Raw genomic sequence first — 25074 nt, forward strand, 5'->3', positions numbered from 1 at the left:
TTTTCTCTGTCACTGCGTGGTGATCCCTGTTGATGGGTAATAATGCTGTGCACAGCATCTCAGGCTAGGAAAGCATAGTTGAGTAGGTACAGTTCCCAAACAACATACCTTATTAAAGGGTAAACTGATGATCAGAAATCCTTACAAGAATGCTTGGTTAGAAATAAATCATGAAGGGGAATCTGGAAATTCAGCTGTTCACAGTAAATTTCAACACTGTGAAATACACAGATGCAGAGCTGATGGGGAAGCTGCCTTGACATTCTCAGAAACCTGATTTCTTATTTTCACTGTCCTTGTTTCTGTCAGCTGCTTTGCATGTTGTGTTATTTTTGGAACAAGTTTTTTTTTTTTTTTTTCCTAGGGACTTCAGAAAGCCTTCATCCATGGCTCGCAGTTTGCACAGCCTCTGTTTACAGTTTGCAGGTGAAAAAGTTGCCAATTTGCAGCACAGAGCTTTGGTTCGCTCTTGATTACAACAAGTGCACTTTGCACAGAGCGTAATGACGCTGATGTCTTTGGCTGGCACATAGCATCACTGAGGGAAGTTTTGCAGGCAGCTGAGTACCTGCTCTGAGACATCGAGGCCCTGAGCATGCTGCAGAATTGAGCCTCTAATGAGGCGTGCCTTTGCATGCTTTTTCAAAGTAAATCAGTTTGTCTGCAGAGTGTAAGGAAGGCACCCAGGAGCCAGACACAGTGCAATTAGAGAACAATTCTGAAATGCGTGTCTTGTGTTGGCATTGTAATGCTGTTCAATCCAGAGAGGAAGATGTCCAGAGCTCTGACTTTTATGGGCCTTTGGTTCAAGGGGCAGCGTGTGGGTAGCTCCTGCTTCTTGAACCGCCTCTAGGAGCCCTGAGGCTCTTCTAATTTATTCAAGCTGCTTTGCAGGCAGCTTTGCCCTCTTGCTCCCCTTCCCCACACTCAAGAACCCATGTTTCCTGAAATGATTAAAATTTTTGTATGTGGAAGATGACTCTTTGGCCTTGTTCTTGCACACAAATGCAAAAGCAACACTGGTCAGCATCACTATGGGACAGAGTGTATACCAGCAGAAGTTACAGCCATGAGGGAACGCAGCAGCTCTGAAGTAAGATTCAGGAAGGTTTTAGTTTGCAGGAGTCTGGTAGAAAAAGGCACCCTTCTGGCATGGACTACGAAGACAGTTCCTGTTACGGCCGTGTGGACAACCTTGACAGGAAAACAAACATTGCCTAGCAAGACAACCATGTGTATTGTTTTCTGCAGAAAAGTCCTCTGTGAAAAATCATTCCTTGATTTGGGACCTCATTGTGCAAAAATATGGAACGTTACATTGAGTGAAGGTCTTTTATCCTCACCTGGATGAAGCATATGAAAAAAGAGAACGTGTTTAATTTGTACTCATGTCCAGTACTGCCGTTCTGGTGTTTTATATTTGTGTACATTTGGCTTCCTTCTAATGAAGAAAAACTAAATGAATATTGACTGTTTGAAATGCATATTGTCCTGATACAAAGGCTCTTCTCACTATGACAAAAGATGCTTGAAATACCTCCCGTGTGATATCTATCAGAATAATAAATTCTGAGGTTTTGATACCCATAATCCTTTTCTAAAAGAAAGCGGAGAGCTTTTGCAATTTTTCTCTGATAAAACTCATCAATCATACTGGTTTCAACTGTATAATCTCTCATTATTGCACTGTGAATTTATTTCCTGTAGTTCCATTGCATCTTGGTGTTTTGCACATGCACTCTCTGTCCCTAGAAGATTTATGCATATAGTTCTTGACCTTCACAATAGGGTAACAGGTATTTAAGTCAAATTATTTTAAGTAAACATTACAAGTCACCATTTGCCACTTATTGATTGGGAGTCAGATAAAGCAGGTGTTTGTAGGGTTGTAAATTGTGTTTAAACCTTCAATAAGGTAACAAATCATGTCATGCATATGAGTGGTTCAACCGTGTGAATATCAAACAAATGTCCTGACCAGAAAAGAGAAGAGTGTGTCTGTTCTATGTGTTACAATTCAAGAGGTATGTCTAACCAAAGCGAAATTGGGATTCTCCACAAATTGTTAGTTTCTTTTAGGAAATAAGACATGTTTCAACTCAGTTTAAAGTTATATTTCTTGGGAGGTGAAAAGGTATGGTTTGGCTGTAACCTCAAAACCCAGCCAGAACTGCTTTTCCAGCTGTGTGGCTAAGAAAGTTAGAAAACTTCATGCATTTGCAGGTGCTGGTAGCATCAGCTGGGTTTCTGGGCTCTATCTTGATCATTATTCTTTCTTGGATACAACACTTTCAATATGCACGTGTGATGAGTTAACCTTGGCCAGCAGCCAGACACCCACCCAGCTGCTCTGTTACTACTCCTCCTCGGTAGGACATGGTTAGAAGATAGGATGAAAAAGCTCATGGGTTGAGATAGAGACAGGGAGACACTTATCGATTACCATCATGGGGAAAAAAAAAAAGACTCGAATTGGATTCATTTATTGTCAATAAATATAGACTTAGAGAATGAGAAACAAAGACAAAATTAAAACAATTAAAACAATATCTCCCCCTGCTCACTTTTTCCTAGGCTCAACTTCACTTCTTCACTCTCAGCTCCTCTAGCTCTCCCCTCCTTGAGAGATAGAGAGGGGTGGGGGCTGCCAACACCTTGCCACCTACACCCAATGTGAGAATATGCACAATTTTCTTACACTGCCTTCCTTTAGATGGGATCAGGATATTTTAAAGTATTCTATTCCTGCCGTGGTAGAGGTTGAGGTTTTTCTACCTACAGCACATTCTTTTTAATTTCTTATTGTAGTTAATTTTGTGAACAGTGTTGAGCTCGGGTTTCAGATTGGCTTGTATGGTTTGTTGAACACTCTACAGTTAGCAATTTTGCCCTTAAGACCATTGCAGTCATTGCCAGCCTACCTAGAAATGTGTTCAGGCAGGATGCACAAAAGCAGTACAAAGGTCAGGAGGCTGCTTTTGGCATTAGCATTTGCTTTTTCCCTCCTGTTTTTGTCTGCTCTGAAGCACTGCTCCCTCCTCAGTGATGCTACCTTTAATTGCAAACTATTATTGATGTATGTTTTCAACTTTGTAGTTCAGATGATTAAGAAGTACAGTCTTAAGCTCATGTTTCCCCGCTTTACAATTAAGCATGGACCTAGGGCCAGATATGGAAGACCTGTGTTTGAAACTGTATGTCTTTATTTGTGGACAGTTTTTTTTGTTTGTTTGTTTGTTTTTTTTGTTGGACAGATTAAACTACATATCAATATTTGCTTACTCTGGTACTTGATTAATGCACTACAAGCAGATTGTAGAATCATGTTTTGTATAGGTTTTTCAAGAGTTGGTTAATTTGTTTACTTTTGAAGGTACTTGCCCATTAGATTGAATGTACATAAAATAAATCATCTAAACAGTGATTAAAAAGAAAGCATATTTAACCACCATATCATATAATTAAGACCAATCATTTCTGTAGAATTACTGGACTGTGGTGGATGGTAAAAGCAATTCCTACCTTAACAGCCTGCAAAAGTGGAAGCACTGTAACGATATCAGATGAATATCCTGTATCAGATGAATATCCTGTAGGAGATCACTAAGCACCACGTCTTGTCCATAGCTGGGGACACTGTGTAATGGAGGTTGTTTCAAGAGGCTCTCCACCTTGTTATGCTACAACTAATGCATTGAAGTGATCCCATCTTGGAAGTGATGACGAGGCACCTGAAAGCCAGCTCACTGCTGGGAAGCTCTTTCTGGTTCCCAAAGACACTACGTACAGGGGGTTGTGTACCAAGCCCATCTTCAGTTTCTGTGCAAGATTCAGTAGCAATAAACTCTCCCTGATGAAAAGACCCTGAATGTATCTGCCTTGTAGATCACAATATCAGTCATTTTTGAGGGATGATCATTTGTTCCCTGGTGCTGTAGTAAGGGAGTCCCAAAGGAAGCTGGTCAATACCCATTGTATGCTCCACTCACTTGCCTTTTTTTTTTTTTTCCCCCAAATGCTGTAAACCTGTAATGTCCTCTTTTACAGAATCTAATTTGTGACCTACTATAAGGGGCACTATCTCATTAATCAGTGAAAGCAGAAACAACATGTCAAGCTCATAAAAAATTATGGATCTGACTTGCTAACAATCATATCTCTCTTGACAAATAAGGCGTATAGTTGTTTGTCAAGGCCTTTGAGAAAAAGCCACTGAATGTAATTAAGGATCTGGCATGGCTGCTTTTATGCTGTAGCTGGTACAGCACTGGCTGCACAATGAAGACAAAAGTTCTAATTCCCCTTTGGACTTTCTCTGCACTATCAATGCAATTTACATCAATAACTGCTACTGTACAGGGAACGGCTCTTGAAAGGTCTCCTTGGCTCCAGTGGGTGTTGAGGATGCTCAGGGCTTTGAAGGGCAGCAGGAAACAAAAGATTTATTTCATTTAGTTATTTCTATATTTAGAAATAAGGACATGGAGTAAACCACACCAGAATATAGTAAAGAGACAAGTATGCAAAGACAGAAGAACTGAGCTGAAGCAAAGCATGTGTATTGTTTTAGGTCCCTGGCCTCCTCTCTTATCTGTTTTGGGCACCCTGTATTGTACAAATCTCAGTGGCTTTCTAAGACCCTTTCCATCACATGCAATTTGTGCTGTTTTATTTTTATGCTTTAGTATAGCATATTGACTGTTATACAAACTGCACCAATTAATCAGAAACCCCGCCCCCAAAAAAAAGAAGTCCATATCATTTTAACCTTATCCTCTATTTCTGCATCTTGCCCCAAATACTTTACTGTGAGAATAATGAACTAAATATGACTCTTGCTTTCTCTCCTCAAATAAGTCCTTGGTAAATACTTGATTGGTTTTTCTGGCATGGAGCAAGATGTCAGCCATAGACCAAGTACAATACAAGGACATCAGGCAAGAAGGCTGCAGTATAGATGGGACAAATAAGAGAATTTAAGGTTGTAACAAATGGGCAGTGATCTGCAAAACAGAGCCTTAAGATGTCAGTCACAAATAGTTCACGTCCTTTTTTCTCCATTCACTATACTTCACCCTTTCAGTTCTCTCTCCAAAACGACTATGTTCCATGCCCAGATTTACAGCTCTGAAAAGTATGAATAATCCTGCATAGTATTTGGCACCGTCTGATGTATATACCTGTAAGAGTAGGGCTCTATAAATAATAACCTGTGCAGCTACCTCAGAATGTCAGTTCGTTTAATGAGACACATGTGACAATCCTGCATGCTTTGCAGAGCGTGTCTAGAAGGAACATCTTCTTGTCAGCACGGCAAAAATATCTGTGTCTTCCAGCAGTGTGAGTCTGCTCCAGCCTGGCACTATTTCAAAGAAGAGAACCAGTGAAAAGATTGTGTTTCTAAACAAAATACACCTGAAACAATCACCTCCTTTGAGGTTCTGTCACGCCATGTTGTGCTGTCACATCACACTGCTGACAAAACTCGTTACATCAGATAATGTCTGACATGACCGAAAGAAAACCCTTATACAACATATGCTAACAGGGCTGGATTATGTCTTTTTTTTTTTTTTTTTCCTTCCAAAAAGAGAATGTGCTGTCTTTAAGACTGTTGCTGTGCTCACTTGTCTAGCCTGCATTTGTCTGTAAAACACTGACTTGGAGTAGTCACACATTCTCAAGGATGCCGGGCTTTGGCTTTGTTTATTTCTCCTTTCATTCTGGGCATCTAGTTTTGTTTCTTTTTTTTTTTCTTTCCCTTTATTTTTTTTTTAAAAAAAAAAAAAGCTTTTATTAAGTAACTGCATCAAGGGTCCATGGCTGAGAGAAAGATGACAAGCCCTCAGAGAACATACCAGCCATGTATTGTGGAGTTATGTGCAGTGTGAGGCAGACAGGGTCTTTCCGGGATGCATTGTGAGTGGGACATGGAGCTGGCATTTGTGTATACGTAGAAAGTATATAAAATGGAATATATAATATAGATATATTCTTACATTGAGGAAGAATCATGATAGGCATTTAATTCAAGTTTTTGCACAACAACAGGCCAAAGCATCTCTAACGTTTGCAGGTCCAAAAATTTGAGTTAGTATTTTTTCTATTACAGGTACCCATGCAAACTAGACTCCAAGTTAATGGAGTAACTCAGCTGTGTAAACTGTTCCCATGTAGCTCCCGTGTTCACTTAAAACAGTTGTGTGGTTCATTTCCAACTTACTCCCCCCCATTGCCAGCATCACGCATAAAAAAGGATGGGTATATTTTTATTCTTTTTCTGGTAGTAAAGACTTCAGTATTCAGGTTATCTGTGTGTATGTGTGTGTGTGCAGCCATTGAGGGATAGAAATATATATATATATATTTTTTTTTTTCAGAGATGCTAGTAATGAAATAATTGCAGAAGTTGGAGACTTAGGCAAAATCCCTAAACCATGAGACCTCCATTAAAGGTGAAAGAATTACATCGATTAAAATCACTGAAATTGATGTAGCTTCTGTTTCCATCCACTGGCAGCATCTTGCAATGTCTTCTTGTATTAGCTTAAAGAAACATCTGATGTCCTATATTTTTCTTTCTTGTAAGTATTCATAAACCCAAATTTATCATTTTATAATCTTCTCATGGATAAATTCATTCTAGACTAATTTCTAGACTTGACATTTGACTGATTTTAATAGCTGCATTCAGAATCATGGCAAAGATTTTGCACATGTGCAATTGCCCCAGTGGGTCCAGGAAGCACCGGAACTAATGCAACCACACCAAAACTGCCCAGGCACAGCAAATCTAACACATCCTTGCTGCCCTCACCTGGCTCAGGTCACTTGAACAGGGCTAGCAACTTGTCCACACCCTGCTCAGGTAGTTTTTAGGGAAACTCTGCAGAGTTTTTTAGAGAAACTCTGCAGAAACTGTTCATAAGGTGTGCCAAGATAAAGTAAATTAAAGTACTTACCCATTAAAGGATCCAAACTTATCCATACATTAAAGTACATTAAAGTACTTATCCATTCTGTGAGTATCCCATTTTGTGATTTACCTGTTACAGTGTAAACCATAAGCAGCCAAGCTTCTGTCTTTCTGAGTCATCCGTTACTCTAAAGCAAGTGCACTTTTAATGAAACTCAGCACAGTACACTCAGTGGTTTCATCGTTCTTTCATATAATTCATCATTCTTCTATATAATTTATTAGTCTTTCATGTAAACCGTTAGGTTCAGTTGAGCCAGTCATACCAGATGTCTTTCCTAACATGCTATTTTAATTTTTCTTTTCCTTGCATAGGATCCTAGCATCACTATAAAAGCAGTCTTTCAGTGTGGGATAAAAATTGGCTGTGCTTCAAAATTCTGTTGCAGCAGTGAGTAAATCATGTAATCATTTTATGCCTCAGGACTTCATCTGTAAGATGGTAATACTTCTGCTGCTATGGGGTGGGAGGAAGTATTGCGAGGATAAACCCACGAATGTTTGGAATGCAATGGGAAGTTGAAATTAGAAATGTTAGGAAAGATCTTACTACCAGTAAGTAGCTATAAGGGGAATCCTTGGTGGAGAAACAAAAGTTCTGTGGAATTAATTCAGGTTAAGGACAGTGTAAAACAGCTTTGAAAAGTAGCCTGGCTTTTGTTTCTTTTGTTTGTGCAAAACTCCGTATGTGATAAGGCAAAAAAAAAAAAAAAAAAAAAAAAAAGCATGGGTCACTGGGATGTTGTGTACTTGGTATCTCCTCAGACACTGAGCTTGGATGTGGTTCTTTAAGGGGCCAAGTTCAGCCCTATTCTCCTCAACGTATGTTAAAACTTTGGAATAACGTACAACATTGTTGTTTAATGACTCTGGTGTTTCCTTACAGATCTGTTCATGAGTTTAATCAGTGGGTCAAACCACAAGATGGAGTTTGTGCAGTTTGTCAGCGAGAGTTGTGCTTTGGTTGGATGCCAGCATTGTCAAAATCATTTAATGCTGTGTTAGGAGAAGGAGGATATTAGCGTTCACACTCCCAATTTGAGCTTGCAAGTGTCAGACATTAAGAGAAATTGCAGTAAAATACACTGTGCTAGGAAAAGTGAAATAAAAAGTTCTGGCTAAGGAGCTAGCCTGGATGGAATTCACTGTGTTTGCTGGGAAATGATGTCCGAGATGGAGCTGAAATGTCACAAATTTGTTTTATTGCTTCTTGGAACTGTCTTTGTTTAAAGTTCCTAATTTGTGCATTAGCATTTCGTTTCAGAGAGAAAGTGAGAAAGGGGAAAATGATGTGACAGGTTTAATTATATTTAAGAGAATATATAGGAGATGAAAGCCAAAGAGATAAAAGCTGCAGCTACTGTATGGGCTGGAATTTTCTCCTGAATCATAAACACCCTTAACTATAGCGCTCCAGAGGCAGCTGCCCTGAATGCAGGACAGTCACAGCTGAAATGGAAATCTTCTGTTACAGTGTTTTATGACCTGCATTGCCTGCTGTTGGCTAGCCCCATACTTACGCAGGCACCAAAATGTCTGGGAGCATTCACAAGAAAACAGTAAACCAAACAGTGCCGCCTAGGTCAGTGGCTCTAAAATAACCCCCTGTGGGCTGTATCGCTCTGAGCTGTTTGCAGAGATGGCAGCTGACCGTGGGCCAAGAAAAATCAATCTTGTATCAACAGATGTAATCAGAACCCCTATGGTGGTAATGACTCTGTCACAGTTTTCATTAGCTGGGAATGGTTTCGTTGTGCGAAGAACGGGTCCTTCCCCCCACATCACCTTTTTATTGGTGCTGTGTGTTATATGACCAAACCAAAGTTATCAGACTGCTACATCTCCTTTCTGAAAGCCGATACTTCATAAAGGGAGCATAAGCCAAAGCAAGACTCTGTCAATATTTTAACCAAAGATGCAATTCCACAGTTTTCGCTTCTGCTGGTTTGCTCTAACTCCATGACTCTTATGCTCTGCTTTTCTTAAAGCAGTGATGTTGTATTCTCCCTCCTCAGAGAAATAACAGAGGTCCCTTGCTGCTCCCTGAGAAGCTGGTCACCCCTCCGTACCACACCAGCCCTCCAGTCCTCTAGGCTCAGTGTTCCTCTGTCTCTGTTTTCTAATGGAAGTTTTGTGTCTTGACGAAGTGCATGGTAGGAAGTCTGTTGTCTCTGCTACCAAGACCTTAGGTTTGGGAGCATTTGGTTAGATGGAAAGAATGAGTATTTTTCTCGGGGGGTAGAAGTCAGGTGCTCAGTGTGATCCATTTACTTTTTCAGGGGGATGTATCTGTTGTTGCATGTGAGTGAGTAAAGCTGCTATGAGAAACCAGTTTGTATTCAGTGTTTCCTGAGGTCACTTAGAAGTAGCTTAGAACTGAGCTCCTTTCCAGGCTGTCCTCTCCAGACACAGGGCTGTTCAGGTAGCTCAGTCATTTCATCACACATTTGAAAAGCCAAACCAGGAGGAGGAAATCGAAATGCTCATAATTATCTTAGTTCTGTCCCGACCTAGAAGGAGCCTTCACACTAGCAAGCAGAGGTGCATTTTATTTATTTGTTTATTTATTTCCTACTGATGTTTATATATACCTAAATTGTGAATACACAGACTTGTAAGTGCTGTCGCATCCATATCACTCACACAATCACTTAAAATCTCTACACTGAGATTGAATGTCCTTTTTTCACATGGCAGGTTATATCCACCAGGAGTAACAATATTGTTGCAGAAGCTATTCTTTATAGCTTACTGGGCACTGGGGGCGTATTAAACTAGCCATTTAATAAGACTTTTATGTTTCTGGGAGTTATTTGCATGTGTGGGCAGTGAGAAGAGGGCATCAGAGCTGCACAGAGAGCCGTGGTACACACAGGTAGAGCAGCTTGCATAAACCGCCACATCAAGGCTCACAGGCATATGGATTTGTTACTACAAGTTAAACTGGCTCATCTGGAGCAAAATGAAGCTGCATTATACTGAAGGATAAGCTTGCAAAAGTGTTCACGATGGTTCCAATGGGGTCTGCATCAGAATCCACTGCTCACCCACTCAGGTAGCAATAAACCAGCTGAGACAACAAACTGGCCACAGGCAACCCGAGGTATACTTGATGACCAGACTAGATGACCACAGATGCTTCTTCTCATTTTGCATTCTTGTCACACATGATACGGTAATTAAGTGTGTATAAATTTGGGTTAAGGTTTGTTCCCAAAGTTGGTGTTCATCCAGAATGTTCTGCGCTGTTTCTCAAAGGCTTTTTTTTCTGTCCATGTTTATGCCCAGGGGAACTATCTAATCATTTGATTATAGATAACTGGGCAAGAAAATAAGGATCAATCTTTGTGATATTTTTAGTACTGCTTATTTACTGCAGTCATCCTAGAGATAGGCTGTTATATGGCATATCAATACCGCTGGTTGTGAAAGATGTGAAGGTGTGTGAAAATGAAAGCTCTAGGAGTTTTATGAAGTAGAACTGATAGGGATCACTTCCAGTATCAGACAAGAACATTTTTTACCCGTGATATTGGGAGACATTGAACAGAACTTAAGGAGCCTGTGGTACTTTTAATGTAGCTTTTCCAGACACTATTAGATAAAAACCTGGGTGCGCACACTTTGAGTTATAAAATATATGCTTCAGCCATACAGTAGATAAAAAGTGTGTCTGTGTGGATGAAATATATCAAACCACATTGTTTCTACAAGGAGACCATCCACATTTTTATAAGAGGATTTTTTTGGGTTACTTGGATCTAATCAACTGATAAAAGCAGATAGTCTTTTGAATAGGTTAGGACACACTTCATGCATATAGTATATACATTTTCCTCTGTACATCTAGTGCATTCACGTTGGGTAACTTCTGGAGTTCCAACTTTACATAGCAGTCTTAGCTCTAAGACGCAGCCCGAAAATTCAAAACAACATTTTAGCATCTCTAAAGCCCACACAATTTATTTTAAAGCTGTGTGAAAAAAATACATTTTCACAGTCTCTTTGGGGTTAACCTTCTGCAATCAGCACAAGCTTTTTGCCTGCCTCTCTCCTCACTGATGGCATCAAGAAGGCTAAGGCTTTGGATTTGTGTCAAATTTAGGAAAGACTTATCCTTTTTTTTTTTTCCTGAAGGTGTCAGAGGAGGTAAAATGATATTTCCAAGTTGTTTCCTATGGCAAGAATTCCCTTTCTCAAATGCCTTACTGGACATAGGGTGGGAGATAAGAGAAAGCCTGGAGTGTGGGGCCTCAGAGCAAGTGCCAGCAGAAGCCTCCATGGGGCTGCTTGGGCTTGGTATTTGTTGTTCCCAAGTCCACGGGGGCATATTGTCCAGTATTAAATCTAAAGCCCTTAAACCTCTTTATGACTGCCCAGCTGTTTTGCAGACACAGGCTCAAAAACTTAAAAGTCATGGTGCACAATGGGGATTTTCTAGCACAAATTAGATCCAAGCCAAGCCTTCAGTGGCTTGAGTGCATGGATATGCTATTGGAGATGCCTAAAAAGCAATACACATGCTGCAGGAGATTCTCCTGAATGCAAATAGACAGGAATTAAATCTGGATTGCTCATACTTTTTCACATCTATTATAAGAAATCCATTAATCATATTTCCTAAAAACAAAGAGGGCCCACAAATTTATTATTTCTGCATAAAGGCAAGAACTACTGAAAATAGCAGTGAAGTATCACTGCCACACTCCAAGCAATGAAAGTGGGAAAATTTCTAGTAAACCTTCTCCCTCCACTGCATTTTGACAAATCTATTAAATGGGGCCCTACCCCTAAATGTTTGAAATCCATACTCCATACGAGCTGAACAAATGTATGTCTGAAAGTATTGCATAAAACTTTTTTCTTAGAACAACAGTGTCAAAAATGGTGTTATAAAACAGCTTTAGTTCAATGACATTTCTCACACAGAAATTGTTTGAACAAAAAGTTTCCAGCCACTATAAAGGAAGAGGTGAATGCTTCAAGAAAAGGGGGCAAATTCTCCAATTAACCAGTGGAATTACAGCAAGAACACCTTTGTTTAAATAGATGCTGTCACAGCAAAAGATCATTAACTACAAACCACAGTAAGCTTTTTGTTTGCAAAGTATTCTTTCAGGTTATACTGGTCATCATGTATATTGTTGCGTATACAATTATATGCTCTGGTTTCATGCCAGGGGCAAGAATGTATGTTCTGTGTCAGCCTGAACTGGTGCTTTCACAACAGAAAGGACAGTGTGCCTGTGTGGGTTAAGGCAATGCCAGCTTCATCAAGACTAATAAACACGATGTACAGAGTTTTCATGGATGAAGAAAACATTCTGGGCACATGACTGTCACAAGAAAATTAGATGCTAATGCAACATCAGATCATCATCTTTACGGAGACTGGGAGGTATAGATGTTTTTTTTTCACCTCCTTGCAGCATTCTGGTTCTGTTGTAGCAATCCTTGGCATTCTTGGATAGACAGACTCTTTTAATGTCATGCAGAAATACCTTAGGTTTTATTATTACCATTCATTGATTAAGATTAGGTTATGAATGAACTAACTCTCATATTTCAAATGGTATGTGAGGACTTCCAGCTGCAGAGGAGCTTCACTATGTCCTTTTGTTTTTAACATGTCTATCCTTCACTGTGCTGTGCAGGCATACCCATCATGTGGACGTGAAGGTACAAGTCCCTGCTGGATAATGAGGGTGTAGGTTAGTGATATTTTCATATAGTCATATTTTTCTCATCCTCACGTAGTTTTGCTACTTGTTCCCTCTTCTTCTGCCTGATCAATGGTGAGCTGAGGAGGTTCAAGTGTTGAACCGGTTGGGTCAAATACCTGTATCCTATGTCAAGCTTTTATTCATTGAGCAGAAGTCAGAATTAAGCAAAAGCCCCATCATGCCATCATGCATCTTAAATCTTGTTAGTGGCAATAACCACTTCAGATTCTGGTAGTGTGCAGGCAGTGATGGAGAGACACGGGTTCATGCTGATAGTTGAGCTATTTGCTCTACTTTACCCTGAACTATGAAGTTTCTGGGTAGTAACTATTAGAGCCATACATAGGTTCATCAAGGGATAACATCTCTGTGCTAATAAACAGTGTAAATGATAAATGTACTACTCGGTGACTTTCTAGTAATGAAATTAATACCACTTTATACAAAGAAAAAAGCAAAACCAGCATTCAGTGAAAGCAAGAAGGGCTTTCCTGGCTTCCCAGGAGAATGAGCTTTATACTACATGCTCTACTGGATCTTTGAGAAACTATGCAAAGCACTCCTGGTAAATCCTGACAGGCTTATCCAGCCTTTGTGATGGTCTCTTTCTCTGATAAGGAAGACAGTAGTTATCACAGGCCTGATATGGGTATAACACAGAAGAAAAAGAGCCTTTGCTGTACCTGAAGTCCTTCAGATAAAAAAATCTTCAGAATTCGCAGAAAAAAAGAAGGCTGGCAGCAAGCACATTATTTGCTGATGGTTGAGTTTTTCAGAGTCATTTGGGCTTCTTGAGTAGATTCTTAGTAGATACATCTGAGTGTCTTCAGAAATATCTAAGAGAGATGGTAGCCAGCACAGGCCATTGAATAATATCCATTCTGTTTTAAAGACAGTTCTTTTTTTATCTTCTGAGCCCTCACACCGTTCTCTGGCCACACAGTTAGAACAGCTGTTGGACTAGAAATACATTAATGACTACAAAGGGATTTGCTTTTAGTGAGGGAAACACCTTACAGCATAGCTGTTTCCAGTGTTCCCCAGTCTGCTACAGAGTGGCATGAGGTGCATCATGACCAAAAGGACAGTACGAGGTCAGGGCATCCTGAGTACTGTAGGTAAGTTGAACATGTATTTTAAGGTGCTAACAAATCATCTGAGTCTCCATGATCAGAGTATCATGGTTTTAATTAAATATCCTTTTCTTTAGAAAGCCAGTCTTTGGTAGTTCTAACATTCTCTGTGATTTAATTTTGAGGCAAATTTCTCTATAGTTTTCCTACTATATCTGGAACAATTCAAAGTAGTGATCAAACTGGCATCTCCTGCTGGTTAAGATGCCTCTGTGATAGGTTCTGGGACTGAATGCCATTCTTTTTTAAATGTTGGGCAATTACATGGCAATAAGTTAAATTTGAGAAATGCAGTGTGTGAAAATTTAAAAAAAAAAAAAAAGGCTTTATAATTGAAATAGAATAGGTAAAACAAAATGGTATTTTTACACTCAGGAGCAAATCATTAATGGTACTTAATATGAGTGAAAAACATTTTGAAGTGCATTATAAGAATCTACACTCGGGTGTTTGCAGTAGAGACAGAGATGTATTATTACTCATAGTTCCAGATGTTTCCTTGAAAGATGTTTTTCTTATTTCTTTCATTGTATTTAAGGGAAAAATGGTGAAAGACTGAATCATTACTGGCACAAAAATTTCTGTAGGACTAGTTGGAATCGTCAATACACTCAGTTATCTCATTAGCAGTCAGAAAACTGTTCCAGATGAAGAGGAGGCACCGGAGATGGATACTCCTTTTCCCACCCGGGGCAAACAGTGAAAATGAAATGAGCTGCAGTGGGAAAAAAAATGATTACTTACAAGAATGTGTCACAAAGTAATCCTTAAAAGTGCTGAAAATTCAGGAACCTTCTAGACATACATGACCTAGAAGCATCAGCCATGTTATAAATGCATTTAAGTTTTGGATAATAGGAAGGGAGATGGGTATTGAGTCAGCACTCACCAAAAGGCAAAGCAGATTCGGGGGCTCCTTCACTTTTCTTAGTGCTGCTAATGTGGCATCTTGGCAGGTTAGCCCTGACGAGAAGCATTAGGCATTTTATTTCAGGTCTCAGAATTGATGGAATGAGAATATTTATCTCTTTGTGTGTGTTTGTACCCATATATATTACTATATGAATATATATATATATATAAAACTATGTATAAAAGAGTTGACCTCATGGAAAAAAATGATGATTGCATTAGTGTTTTACTCCCACCATGTTGCCCAAGCGATCAGCTGGTTCAGCAGCAATGTTTCAGTTTCTCTACACTCAGCATCAGCCCTTCTCATTTGACATTGCCAGCAGTTAACCCCCGTGCCCTGAGACACAGCCTCGCAGTGTTTGACACAGAGATGTTCCTGCCAGCCTTAAGGCTATTTCTGCCAAGGACTTTGGATGTGGTGTGGCCAAGGCTGGACGTGATGCTGGTCAGGGCTCAGGATTCTTGCTCTGCTGTTAACCTGCAGCATGGCCTTTAAGATGAGCGGTTCAGGTCCCTGTACTGCCCTTGCCTTTCCCACCTGTGTCCCTCCTGCCGGTTTAGATGGTGGGTCTGCTCATGGGTGCACTCAGGCTGCTGTACCAGCAGGGGTGCACATGGGCACAGCCTCCTCCTTTGTCAGGGCCTGCAGCTGCTAATGCAATACGAAGGAAGAACTCGTGACACTCTTTTCTGAGCTGTACTTTCACCTTCTGCATTATTTGCATTTAATTATACATTGGTAAATATGGAAATACCTACAATACTCCACAATAACGAAAACCAAGTGAATTGTTCACTAACACCTGAAGCTCTGGGCAGTTAATACTTCCCAGCCAGTGCTTGTGAAGTTGGACACCTACCTGCACAGTTAGACAAGGGAAGGTATAGTACCCATTACTTTATGAAAAGCCTTTGTTTGCTATTTTACAACTTGAGAAGTAGTCCTTCAAGGGAACTGTGACAAAATGTTTGTGAAGGACAACATGTAACCTCCTCAAGTTCAGTTTGAGTGTGGCGGCAAGGACCGAGGACAATAAGGATAGGCATCTCTGTTGTCACAGCAGCAACTTGAGGGCAGTCAGAGGCAGCAGCAGATGTTCAGCCATCTCTGTTTAATGATGTGCTCAACAAAGCCTCATCCAGTCCTGTAAAGTGCCTCCTGCAAGGCTTCTAAAGGAGGTACTGATTAAGAGGACTCTTTGTGATGTTTTGGCATCCCAAGAACCTAACTTCAATTGTTATATTTTATTTATATTTCATGTGATTATTTCATTAATTTTATAAAAAATTGCTGGCTTGAAGACCTGTAAATAAGAGGATTATGGATAATGGGAAAATAATTGTGTGCTTTGCCTGATTGTCATGAAGGTAAATGAACTGAACGCACAGACTATGGAGCATCTAAAACACAGATTCAGATTTTTTAGCTTGTGCCTATTAATGCCAATAGCAAGAAAAGGCTCAAAACTCGCTCAGAGGCAGCAAAGCTGATATAAATTACCTCATTTTGGTAAAGAGCACAAGTAATGAAAGTCATTCACTTTTTTTTTTTTTTTTTTTTTAGTGAGCTTTCTATCCATCTAACAATTCTTCGTTTATTTTCTGCTTATAATTATCTTGTTAACTTGTGGTTTCCCTTTTTTTAACAGATATTCCTGTCTTCCTCAGCCAGGTTATTTGTACTTTTTTAAGGTCTCCCACTGCTCAGTGCTTATACTGTTTCTCATAAACCTCCTAGAACAGAACACCCTTTTCTGTTTGGTTTTAACAGGGGTGAATGTCAGTTGTACTTTTTTTCCTCTCTTTCATAAATAGAACCCATTTTATTGAAGGTTCCCTATGATGGAGGGAAATCCAGGCCAAAGTTGTCCATGAGCGTTGCATTCTTCATGCACAGATTGTGCTTGTTTGCTTGACTGTGGTAAGTTTGTGATTCTAAACCACCGTGGTCTTAATGCACAAATAGATAAGATTAAAACAAAGTCAAATAGCATGAGACTAAGTAAAAAACAAAACAAAACAAAAAAACCTTTCCTGACTGAATGAAAATTAGCAACATTTTCGTTTGGGTTTTTGTGCCATTTTATTGCTCTGTATAGAACGTTGCCTGCTTGAATACCATGCATTTAGATGATCCAAAATTAAGACTACCTTAAACATTCACGTTGAGATGAAGGTATTAAAGATACTAACTGTCAGAAAGATAGGACTGCTCTTACTCTTTTTTCCTTTTATTGATTCTGAATTTTATAATTGTCCATTATGATCCCAAATGTCTTTCTGCTACTTGGTAGCTCATTGATAGCTCATGTTAGCTCATTGTCACTAAGCAGCACAAGAGAAGGCAGAGCTGTGGTTCATAACAAGCTGCATCCTAGTACTGGAGTTGTACATGGTGCTTTGGTTTAAATCTAATCCACACTTCTGTCCGGTATATCCTCAGAACCTCTCGTGAACAATTTCTCCCTGGCTGTGAAGGAATAAAGTGCTAATTCTTTGTTTGAGTGGATTTGTTTGCCTTTTGTTGAATGGTTTGAAGATAGTTCATAGTTTGCAGATGTCTGAGAGCTAGGTGTTATGAGTGAAAACTAATTTTCTATAACAGTAAAGACAGAAGAAAGCTCAGGCATCTAATGGATTTTAACATGGTTGATGCTTTTATGCACATTATGTACATTTAGATGTTGCAGTAGGGGCCTGGATTCAGTGATCCAGCAAATCAGCGAGTTCTGTATTGGAAGGGTTGTTTTACCTTACATTTTATATATTTTAATTCCTATTTCTCTACCTTACTTTTTGGTATGAAGTAGGAGGAGAAACTTTAGGAGATACAGGCTAAATCATTGTTAATTATATCTTTAAATCAAACTTAGATACCTGAAAGTTTGGAGACATTTATTGAGGCAGGCCTATAGCTAAATCTCACCACTTAAAGCTCACAGGAATAAGCTATTCCCAGAACCTTACCATAAGACATATCCTTGAGATTTGCATCTCTTTTCAGAAAAAGATTCATATGACATTTGGAATATCTTTTAAGCTTTTGGCATATTATCTGACATGAGGGTTGGAACAAGCTGAAAATAAGGAGTCACATTTTTTTTCCTAACTCTTTCACTTACTTGCAGTTTGACCTTGAGCAAGTGACTCAGACAAATGCTTTAGGAGCTCTCTTTGATCTTGTGTTCATGGACTGCTGTTTGTTCGGTTGTTTACCTAGAGAATCTATATGTCTTCTCTTTATATATAGCTTCTGAAAGGAAAGGAAAAGGAAACCAGTGGTGTTTAATGCCTTTAGCAGCCAAACTGTATGGGACTCCCACCACCATTATTTTTAAAATTCTGCTTTAAACTCAGTGCCTGAGTTATGCCATCTCTAAGAGTGAGAAAAAAACATAGATCATAAATTGCTCATGATTCAACACTGAAAAAATATCACTGGAAGAAACCCAAAATATTATTTTATTTTAGGATTTCTGACTGGTCTGTATAAATCAGGGAATCTGAATTTTCATGAATGACAAATCTATCTTCCATTTTGCCTCCTACGAAAGGGAAAACTTTGGCATGTTCAAGTATGCCTTAAAGGCAATGCTGCCTTTGGGATCTCACATTAACATAATGATAAATGTGCTGTGTGTTGCTTGAAAATGCTATGTGCCAATGTGTCAGAATATGTTTTCCCTGCACACCTCTTGATTAGCATCTTATTTACATATTGGCAGGAAAAGGATTCCAAGAAAGACCTACAAAATAAAGTCTGTTTTAATATGGTCTCTTCTAAGGCCAACAAAAGCAGTTATCTGCTGGCATGTCTCTTAGAGGTAGTGGGGATGAGCTACATTTCTTGAAGTGAAGAACTCAGGTGTGTTTCAGCAAACAGTAGTAGTAACAATACATTTTTCCATCTTATACAGGTATTGTATTTACTGTCTAATTCAGACTTAGTGCATTCCTTGGACAAAAGCACTTCCCCCCATTCCCTGATCTACCACAGGAAGTTTAGCTTTTGTAATAATGTGATCGGTTGGTAAATAACAAAGTATCTAATTCTAGTCTACTTTATCATTGGTTTCACCCTTTTTGGATGCAAAGTTTTAAAAAAATGTGGAAGAAAATTGTCAAAGCTTTTAACATCACTAATAATTTATTTCTTTTTGTGTTGTCATTGGTGGTGGTTGTTTGTTTTTTAAGTCATAGTACACCGATTTTTCTTTGTTTTGATTTTTAAAATAATTCCCACAGGTTACCTCATCAGCATGGATTTTCAGTATCTCACACTATTCAGAGGCTCTTTTTGTATCTACATCAGCTGTGGCAAGCATAAAAAATTGTATGCAGTAAAAAAAAAACACACTGGAATGGTAGTTGCTAATCTAGGTTACAGTTCATGGTATTTATATTCCTTTTATATAAATTAAAGACACTCTTGATATTATAATTTATATTTTTGCACTGCTTATAAATACTTTGTATTAGAACCCCTTCAGGATTGTAGGGATTGTATGAGTGCATCACAAAACTACTACAGCCTGTTGAGTTCAGAGTCAAAATAAATTTCAATATACAGTATACAAATAATATAAACAGGTGGGAACCTGCAAAGAACGAATGGCCAAAACGATGGTGAGAATCATCCCACATTAAGAGATTAAACATTTTTGTAGCACCATGGAAAAAAATAAAAAGTATAATTTCATATCTGAGGATAGATGTGGAATAAGCTATTGAAAGTAGTCTTAGGTAAGGCAGACATTTTTCAGGAAGATGCTGCCTGTATAAAACATCTTTTATCAAAACTAGTGAAAGGAATGCTGTAGCCCTCGAGAAGTGAAATGATCAGAGCAGATGCGCACATTAACCATTTAGAGAAGCAAAAAGAGGTTGTATCTTAGAGTTGCTGTTGGGGCTTATGGACAAAAAAAAGAAAGAAAGAAAGAAAAAAAGCAAAACTCAAAGCCCCACCAACCTTCTTTGAAGCAGGCATAGCCTGCATGCTGTGCATGGAAGTGCCAGAGTAGAGAAGAGCTAGAGGAAGGAGGGAGGTACTGGTCACCATCTTCTCAAAAGGGCACAATAGAGATTGAAGATAAAGATTAGATATTACGATATGTTCTTTCTGTGTTTGAGATGAAAGCTAGAAAAAGATGGGTCAGGGGAACAAACTAAAATAGCAGTTTAAAGGAAAGAGAACTTGAGAATAGAGATACAGGTTTCTGAAGCATTAAAATAGAGTTGGTAGATTAATTTGTTTTCATTGACTTTTACAAATGGCTCTGAGCAAAGAGTTGGTTCAGGCTATGATAAATATTATTTTGAATGTTACAATATAACGCACAGTAAACTAATATCCCCTCAAGCAGTGAATGTAAATAGAGTTGTTGATATTATATTTCTGGAGGTTGTGTTATTTTAATCAGCTCTATAGAGGACTGACTATCTCTGGGAAGTGCTGCTCTGATGTTGAATGTTACTGGCTCCTACTGGTGACTGTGATGTCTGAAATTAAAATAGTTCAGTTCAGAAAATCTGGAAAGCTGCCAGATCCAGCTGAACTCAGTGGATCAAATTCCGCTGTTTTTACACATGAGCAGCTGTGTTGACTTCATTAGGGTCTCATGTGTATAACAGAATACTTTCTTCTAATATGATTATATCAGGAAACTGGGATTCAGCTGTATCTAATTTATCATGGCATTAGTTATCAGTTTGCCTGCATCATACCTGTCAATAGTATTTCAAAATAAGAAAAGTAATAATGCCAGGAAGGAAAATAACTTTAGTAGACAGTGGATGGTTTGGAAAATGCGATAGACTAAACAGGTGAAAGAAGTGAAAAATTGATAAAAATGTCAAAGCGAAGAGCCAGGGCCAGACAGTGAGGCTTAACATCTCTGCTGCCCTCTCACTGATGGCCTGACTTAACAGCATGCTGAAGGATTTTAAATGCAGTAATAGCTGAAGCAGGGTCACTGCAGACTGCGGGTGGGATTTTTCAAGCACTGTCCCCAGACCTTGATGTCTTAGCTTTAACTTTTAGTGGGTGCACAGGTGGGCTAACCCTGTTTTTTTCTGAAGTGATGCTCAGAAGCGCAAGCTCTGGTGTATGTTTTCAGCCATGACGATGTGTTTTCTACCCTCTGTTGTGCTTCTGTAGTTTTTGCGCAAGCTAACTCTAGACAGCCAGTCTACGTAGATGGACTCTCATCTTGCATCATTAACAGGGCTGAGAACTCAACTTCAAGGAGCTCTTGCAAGAGCTGTTTTAAATTGATTATTGTGCTGTTCAGAGGCTCTAGTTACACAGCGCTCATTAGTGACAACTGAGGCACTGAATAAAGCAGACCTGTCAGACTTCCTGCCTTTGAAAAGACAGATAAATTAGTCTGGGCAGAGTGCCATGCTAGTCTGGTTATATTACTTGCAGTACTTGAACTAGCTCAGAGAGAGCTAGCTTGGGTATCCCTTCACAAGACGCTAGTATGCTGTCCAGATGTATCCCTCATGCAGACAAGCAGTTAATAACATTTTGAATTGCCTTTGCTTGTTCTGCTTCAATTAAAATGTTCCGGTAACTCCAAACAATAGGCTAAAAGTGTTATCTTTTGCTTTTTTTTTTAATGGCTGTGCTCAGAGGGAGGCCACTGATGCTAACCTACTGCAGTGAAAATGATGGGTGGCCTTCCCAGCTGGCATCATGGTTATTCGGTCAGGTTCTTCCTGAGGTGTTCTCGTTTGTCTTCCAGCCCGGGGGGGAGCACGGGATAGGATTGTAGATCCAGCCAGCATCAGCTAATGCAGAACGTGACATTGAAGGAAGAGAAGAAAGGGCAGTTGTCTTGCTGTTCTCTCTTGCAGACTGCAGCCAAACCCATCACAACTGAGTTGATGTAGAAGCTCTAGGACATATTTTACTCACCTTTCCATAGTCTGTACCTCCAGAAATTTTATAAAAATGTCAGCAACGGGTTAGTCATAGATTTCTAATTTGGCCAGAAAATGTACATACTCATTTACCCAGGCAATTGTAAAATAACCAAGTGAAATTTGTAAATGGAAATACAGTTTCTTAGTCTTCCCTTTCCACCTCTACTTCAGCATATAATTTCCTCCCCTTCTATACAACTGAAGTCTTTCACAGTAAAATCTCTCTCTTTTTCTCTTAAAATATGAGTGAAAAAATAATCCAAGAGGAGACACTTCCCAGCAACCTGAGCATGGGCCAGTGATTTGGATCGTGAGAAGTTTGCACCAAGGCAGATAAATACTTTACACAGAGCAGAACATCCCCAGAAGGAGACCTACCCCCTCACAGAAGACCATTCACACAGAAGGTTGACGTTGAAAGCTTAGTCTCAATCAAGTAGTAAGATAACTTAAAAATCAATTTCCCATTTCCAAAGGAAATGCTTTTCCTATGCACCTGTTTGGGCTGAGTAAGTAATGCTCAAATTTGGAGCATGTTGATGAGTTGGCATTTTCTGTCATTAATTATCATGTTAGGAAATACCTCTGTATGTAGGAAGCATGACTTTTTGCTCACAGTAACTTCTTGCTCTTGGTATACGTGTGCACTGGTATATATGTATACACGCATATACAGAACTGGAGAAACAGATGAAGAAATATGGGTTAAACTGACATTAGAGCTTCCTGCATCTCTGGTCAGCCTGGCACTTAACCAAAAATGTTTAGGGTATAAATTTGATTTGCTGTTAATCAATGAAGTAAGTCTAGGGGTTTCTGGTGAATCGTGATGTAACAGAATAAGGCAAAGCTCTGTCATATCAAAGAATCCTTGTTGTTTAGTTTGAAGCTATAGTTAAGGAAGTTTAGAAGCCTGGCTGATTTCCCACAAAAGGTCTTGTCCAAGTCCACAAGTGGCTGCTCTTTGTGGGTAGTGGGAAGGGGCTTATAGCATACCCCTGCAGGGCTATTGCAACCTCTTACAATATTCACCCAGGTAGGAGCCAGAATTTAACAGTCAGCTAAAACAGGCTTTTTGTACCACACCACTCAGTGGAGATTTGTGAGACTCATACCAAAAGCTGCTAAATAAAATTTTCCACTTCAGCAACTTATTCAACCAGAGGGAATTCTGACTGCAGTATAATTGAAACTATTCTTGCTCAGAAAATAGAAATCATTGATTACCCTGCATTTATGAAGGCATTGTTCTTCATCCTGCCCAATGGTCTGTTCTTCTAAGAATCCTTCACGATTGCTACCAAATAAGTCATTGTTGCCAAAGCATCAAGCAGGGAATGTATTATTATTGTAACAAGTCTGTCAGATGCAGTTGTTAGCAACTAAGACTCCCTATTAAAATGATCCCACATGCATCCATCTAGAATTTGGGAGCTCACTAGACAGCTTGCAAGGTACTCTAAGTAAGGAATACTCTCCCATTTATGATTAATGTATATAAAGAAAGAGAAAAGCTTAATGGAGGAAAAAAAATAAAATATGAGGGCAGCTTGTAGAAACACTTGACAATATATCCATGAAAGGAAAAGAAAAACAACCCTCTGTTTCAGAACAAACTAATGAGTTACATTTGTTCCTCACACTCAATGCAGATATCCAATAATCAAATGCTCTCTCACCACTATGCTGATCCTTCCTCATTTCCAGAAAAGCCTGCTTTTTTCAGTGGACAGCACAATCTCAAAATAGATTGTCTCTCCAGCTCCTGGTCCTACACCGTTCCCTCCTCCAGCTCTACCTACTTTAGACGGTATGGTCCCATCATATTTTACCATGCTTATCTTCCAAGTTGTGAGGTTATCTGGAACAACTCTTGCTGGGAAATGCTCAGTATCACCTCTCAGTAAATTCAGTGTGCTGAGAATGGGGCTTTAATAAAGTATATTGTTATTTGTACTGCCATAGTTCTTTCAAACCCCAGGAAGAGTCTTACCTTGCATTTGACACTCCAAAACATCCCTTGAGCGTTTCCATCACTACAGTTTGAGAATCTTTTCCCTGTCTGTCATTCCATTAGTGATGAAGAAGGTTTTAAGTTCATGTATTTTAAAATGACTCATAAAGCATCACTGAGAAATTCTGGTTAGAAAGCTTTGATCAACAAATTGTTTTCCTATCACAAAAATCCCCCATTGCCAGCAAAAGCTGAGCAGCTCCCCCATCTCTCTCTCTTTTTCTGACACTGTGTACAAACAGTTCATCCAGCTAAAACAGCTGTGACCATCCCTCCTTCTCTTCACCTTAGGAAGGGGCAAACAACTTCTTATCTTCTCAGAAGCTTACGTTATTTATGCTTACATTACATTTTATGGAAAAGATCATCTTGAGTGCAATCATACAACATGTGCAAGACAACCAGGGGATAAGGCCCAGTCAGCATGTGTTCATGAAAGGCCTGACCAACCTCATCTCTTTCTGTGACTGGGTGACCCACCTGGTGGATGAGGGAAAGCCTGTTGACGTAGTCTACCTAGACTTCAGCAAGGCCTTTGACATGGTCTCCCACAGTATTCTCCTGGAGAAGCTGGCAGCCCATGGCTTGGACAGGTACACTCTTTTCTGGGTTAAAAAGCAGCTGGAGGGCTGGGCCCAGAGAGTGGTGGTGAACGGAGTGAAATCCAGCTGGCAACCGGTCACCAGTGGTGTTCCCCAGGGGTCTGTGTTGGGGCCCATCCTCTTTAATATCTTTACTGATGATTTGGACGAGGGAATTGAGAGCACCCTCAATAAATATGCAGATGACACCAAGCTGGGCTGAAGTGTCGATCTGCCAGGGGCTAGGAAGGCCCTGCAGAGGGACCTGTACATGTTGGATCAATGGGTAGAGGCCAATGGCTGAGGTTCCACATGGCAAAGTGGCGGGTCCTGCACTTTGGCCACAACAACCCCATGCAGCACTACAGGCTTAGGGTGGAGTGACTGGAAAGCTGTGCAGAGGAAAAGGATCTGGGGGTGTTGGTCGATGCTCATCTGAACATGAGCCAGCAGTCTGCCCAGGTGGCCAAGAAGGCCAACGGCATCTTGGCTTTTATCAGGAATAGTGCAGCCAGCAGGAGCAGGGAGGTGATCGTCCCCCTGTACTCTGCTCTGGTGAGGCCGCACCTCAAGTACTGGGTTCAGCTTTGGGCCCCTCAGTACAAGAAGGACATCGAGGCCTTGGAGCATGTCCAGAGCAGGGCTACGAAGCTCGTGAAGGGTCTGGAGCACAAGTCCTGTGAGGAGTGGCTGAGGGAGCTGGGGTTGTTTAGTCTGGAGAAGAGGAGGCTCAGGGGAGACCACATTGCTCTCTGCAACTACTTGAAAGGAAGTTTGGGGGTTGGCCTCTTCTTGCAGATAACTA

The 25074-nt window shown here is 39.8% G+C and overlaps 2 long non-coding RNA genes across 4 annotated transcripts in view; one reads left to right on the top strand and one right to left on the bottom strand.

Annotated features, from left to right (window-relative positions):
* LOC310899349 overlaps positions 1–4169 on the top strand; it is a 65707-nt gene extending 61538 nt beyond the window's left edge. The window contains exon 3 of the long non-coding RNA XR_014584223.1: positions 365–4169. This is a non-coding gene — a long non-coding RNA (uncharacterized lncRNA). The remainder of the gene's footprint in view (positions 1–364) is intronic.
* LOC310899347 overlaps positions 1–25074 on the bottom strand; it is a 343657-nt gene that overhangs the window by 12164 nt on the left and 306419 nt on the right. The gene's annotated exons all lie outside the window — the stretch shown is intronic.

Source organism: Anser anser (genome assembly GCF_964211835.1).
Source record: "Anser anser genome assembly, chromosome: 4".
Lineage (NCBI taxonomy): Eukaryota > Metazoa > Chordata > Aves > Anseriformes > Anatidae > Anser > Anser anser.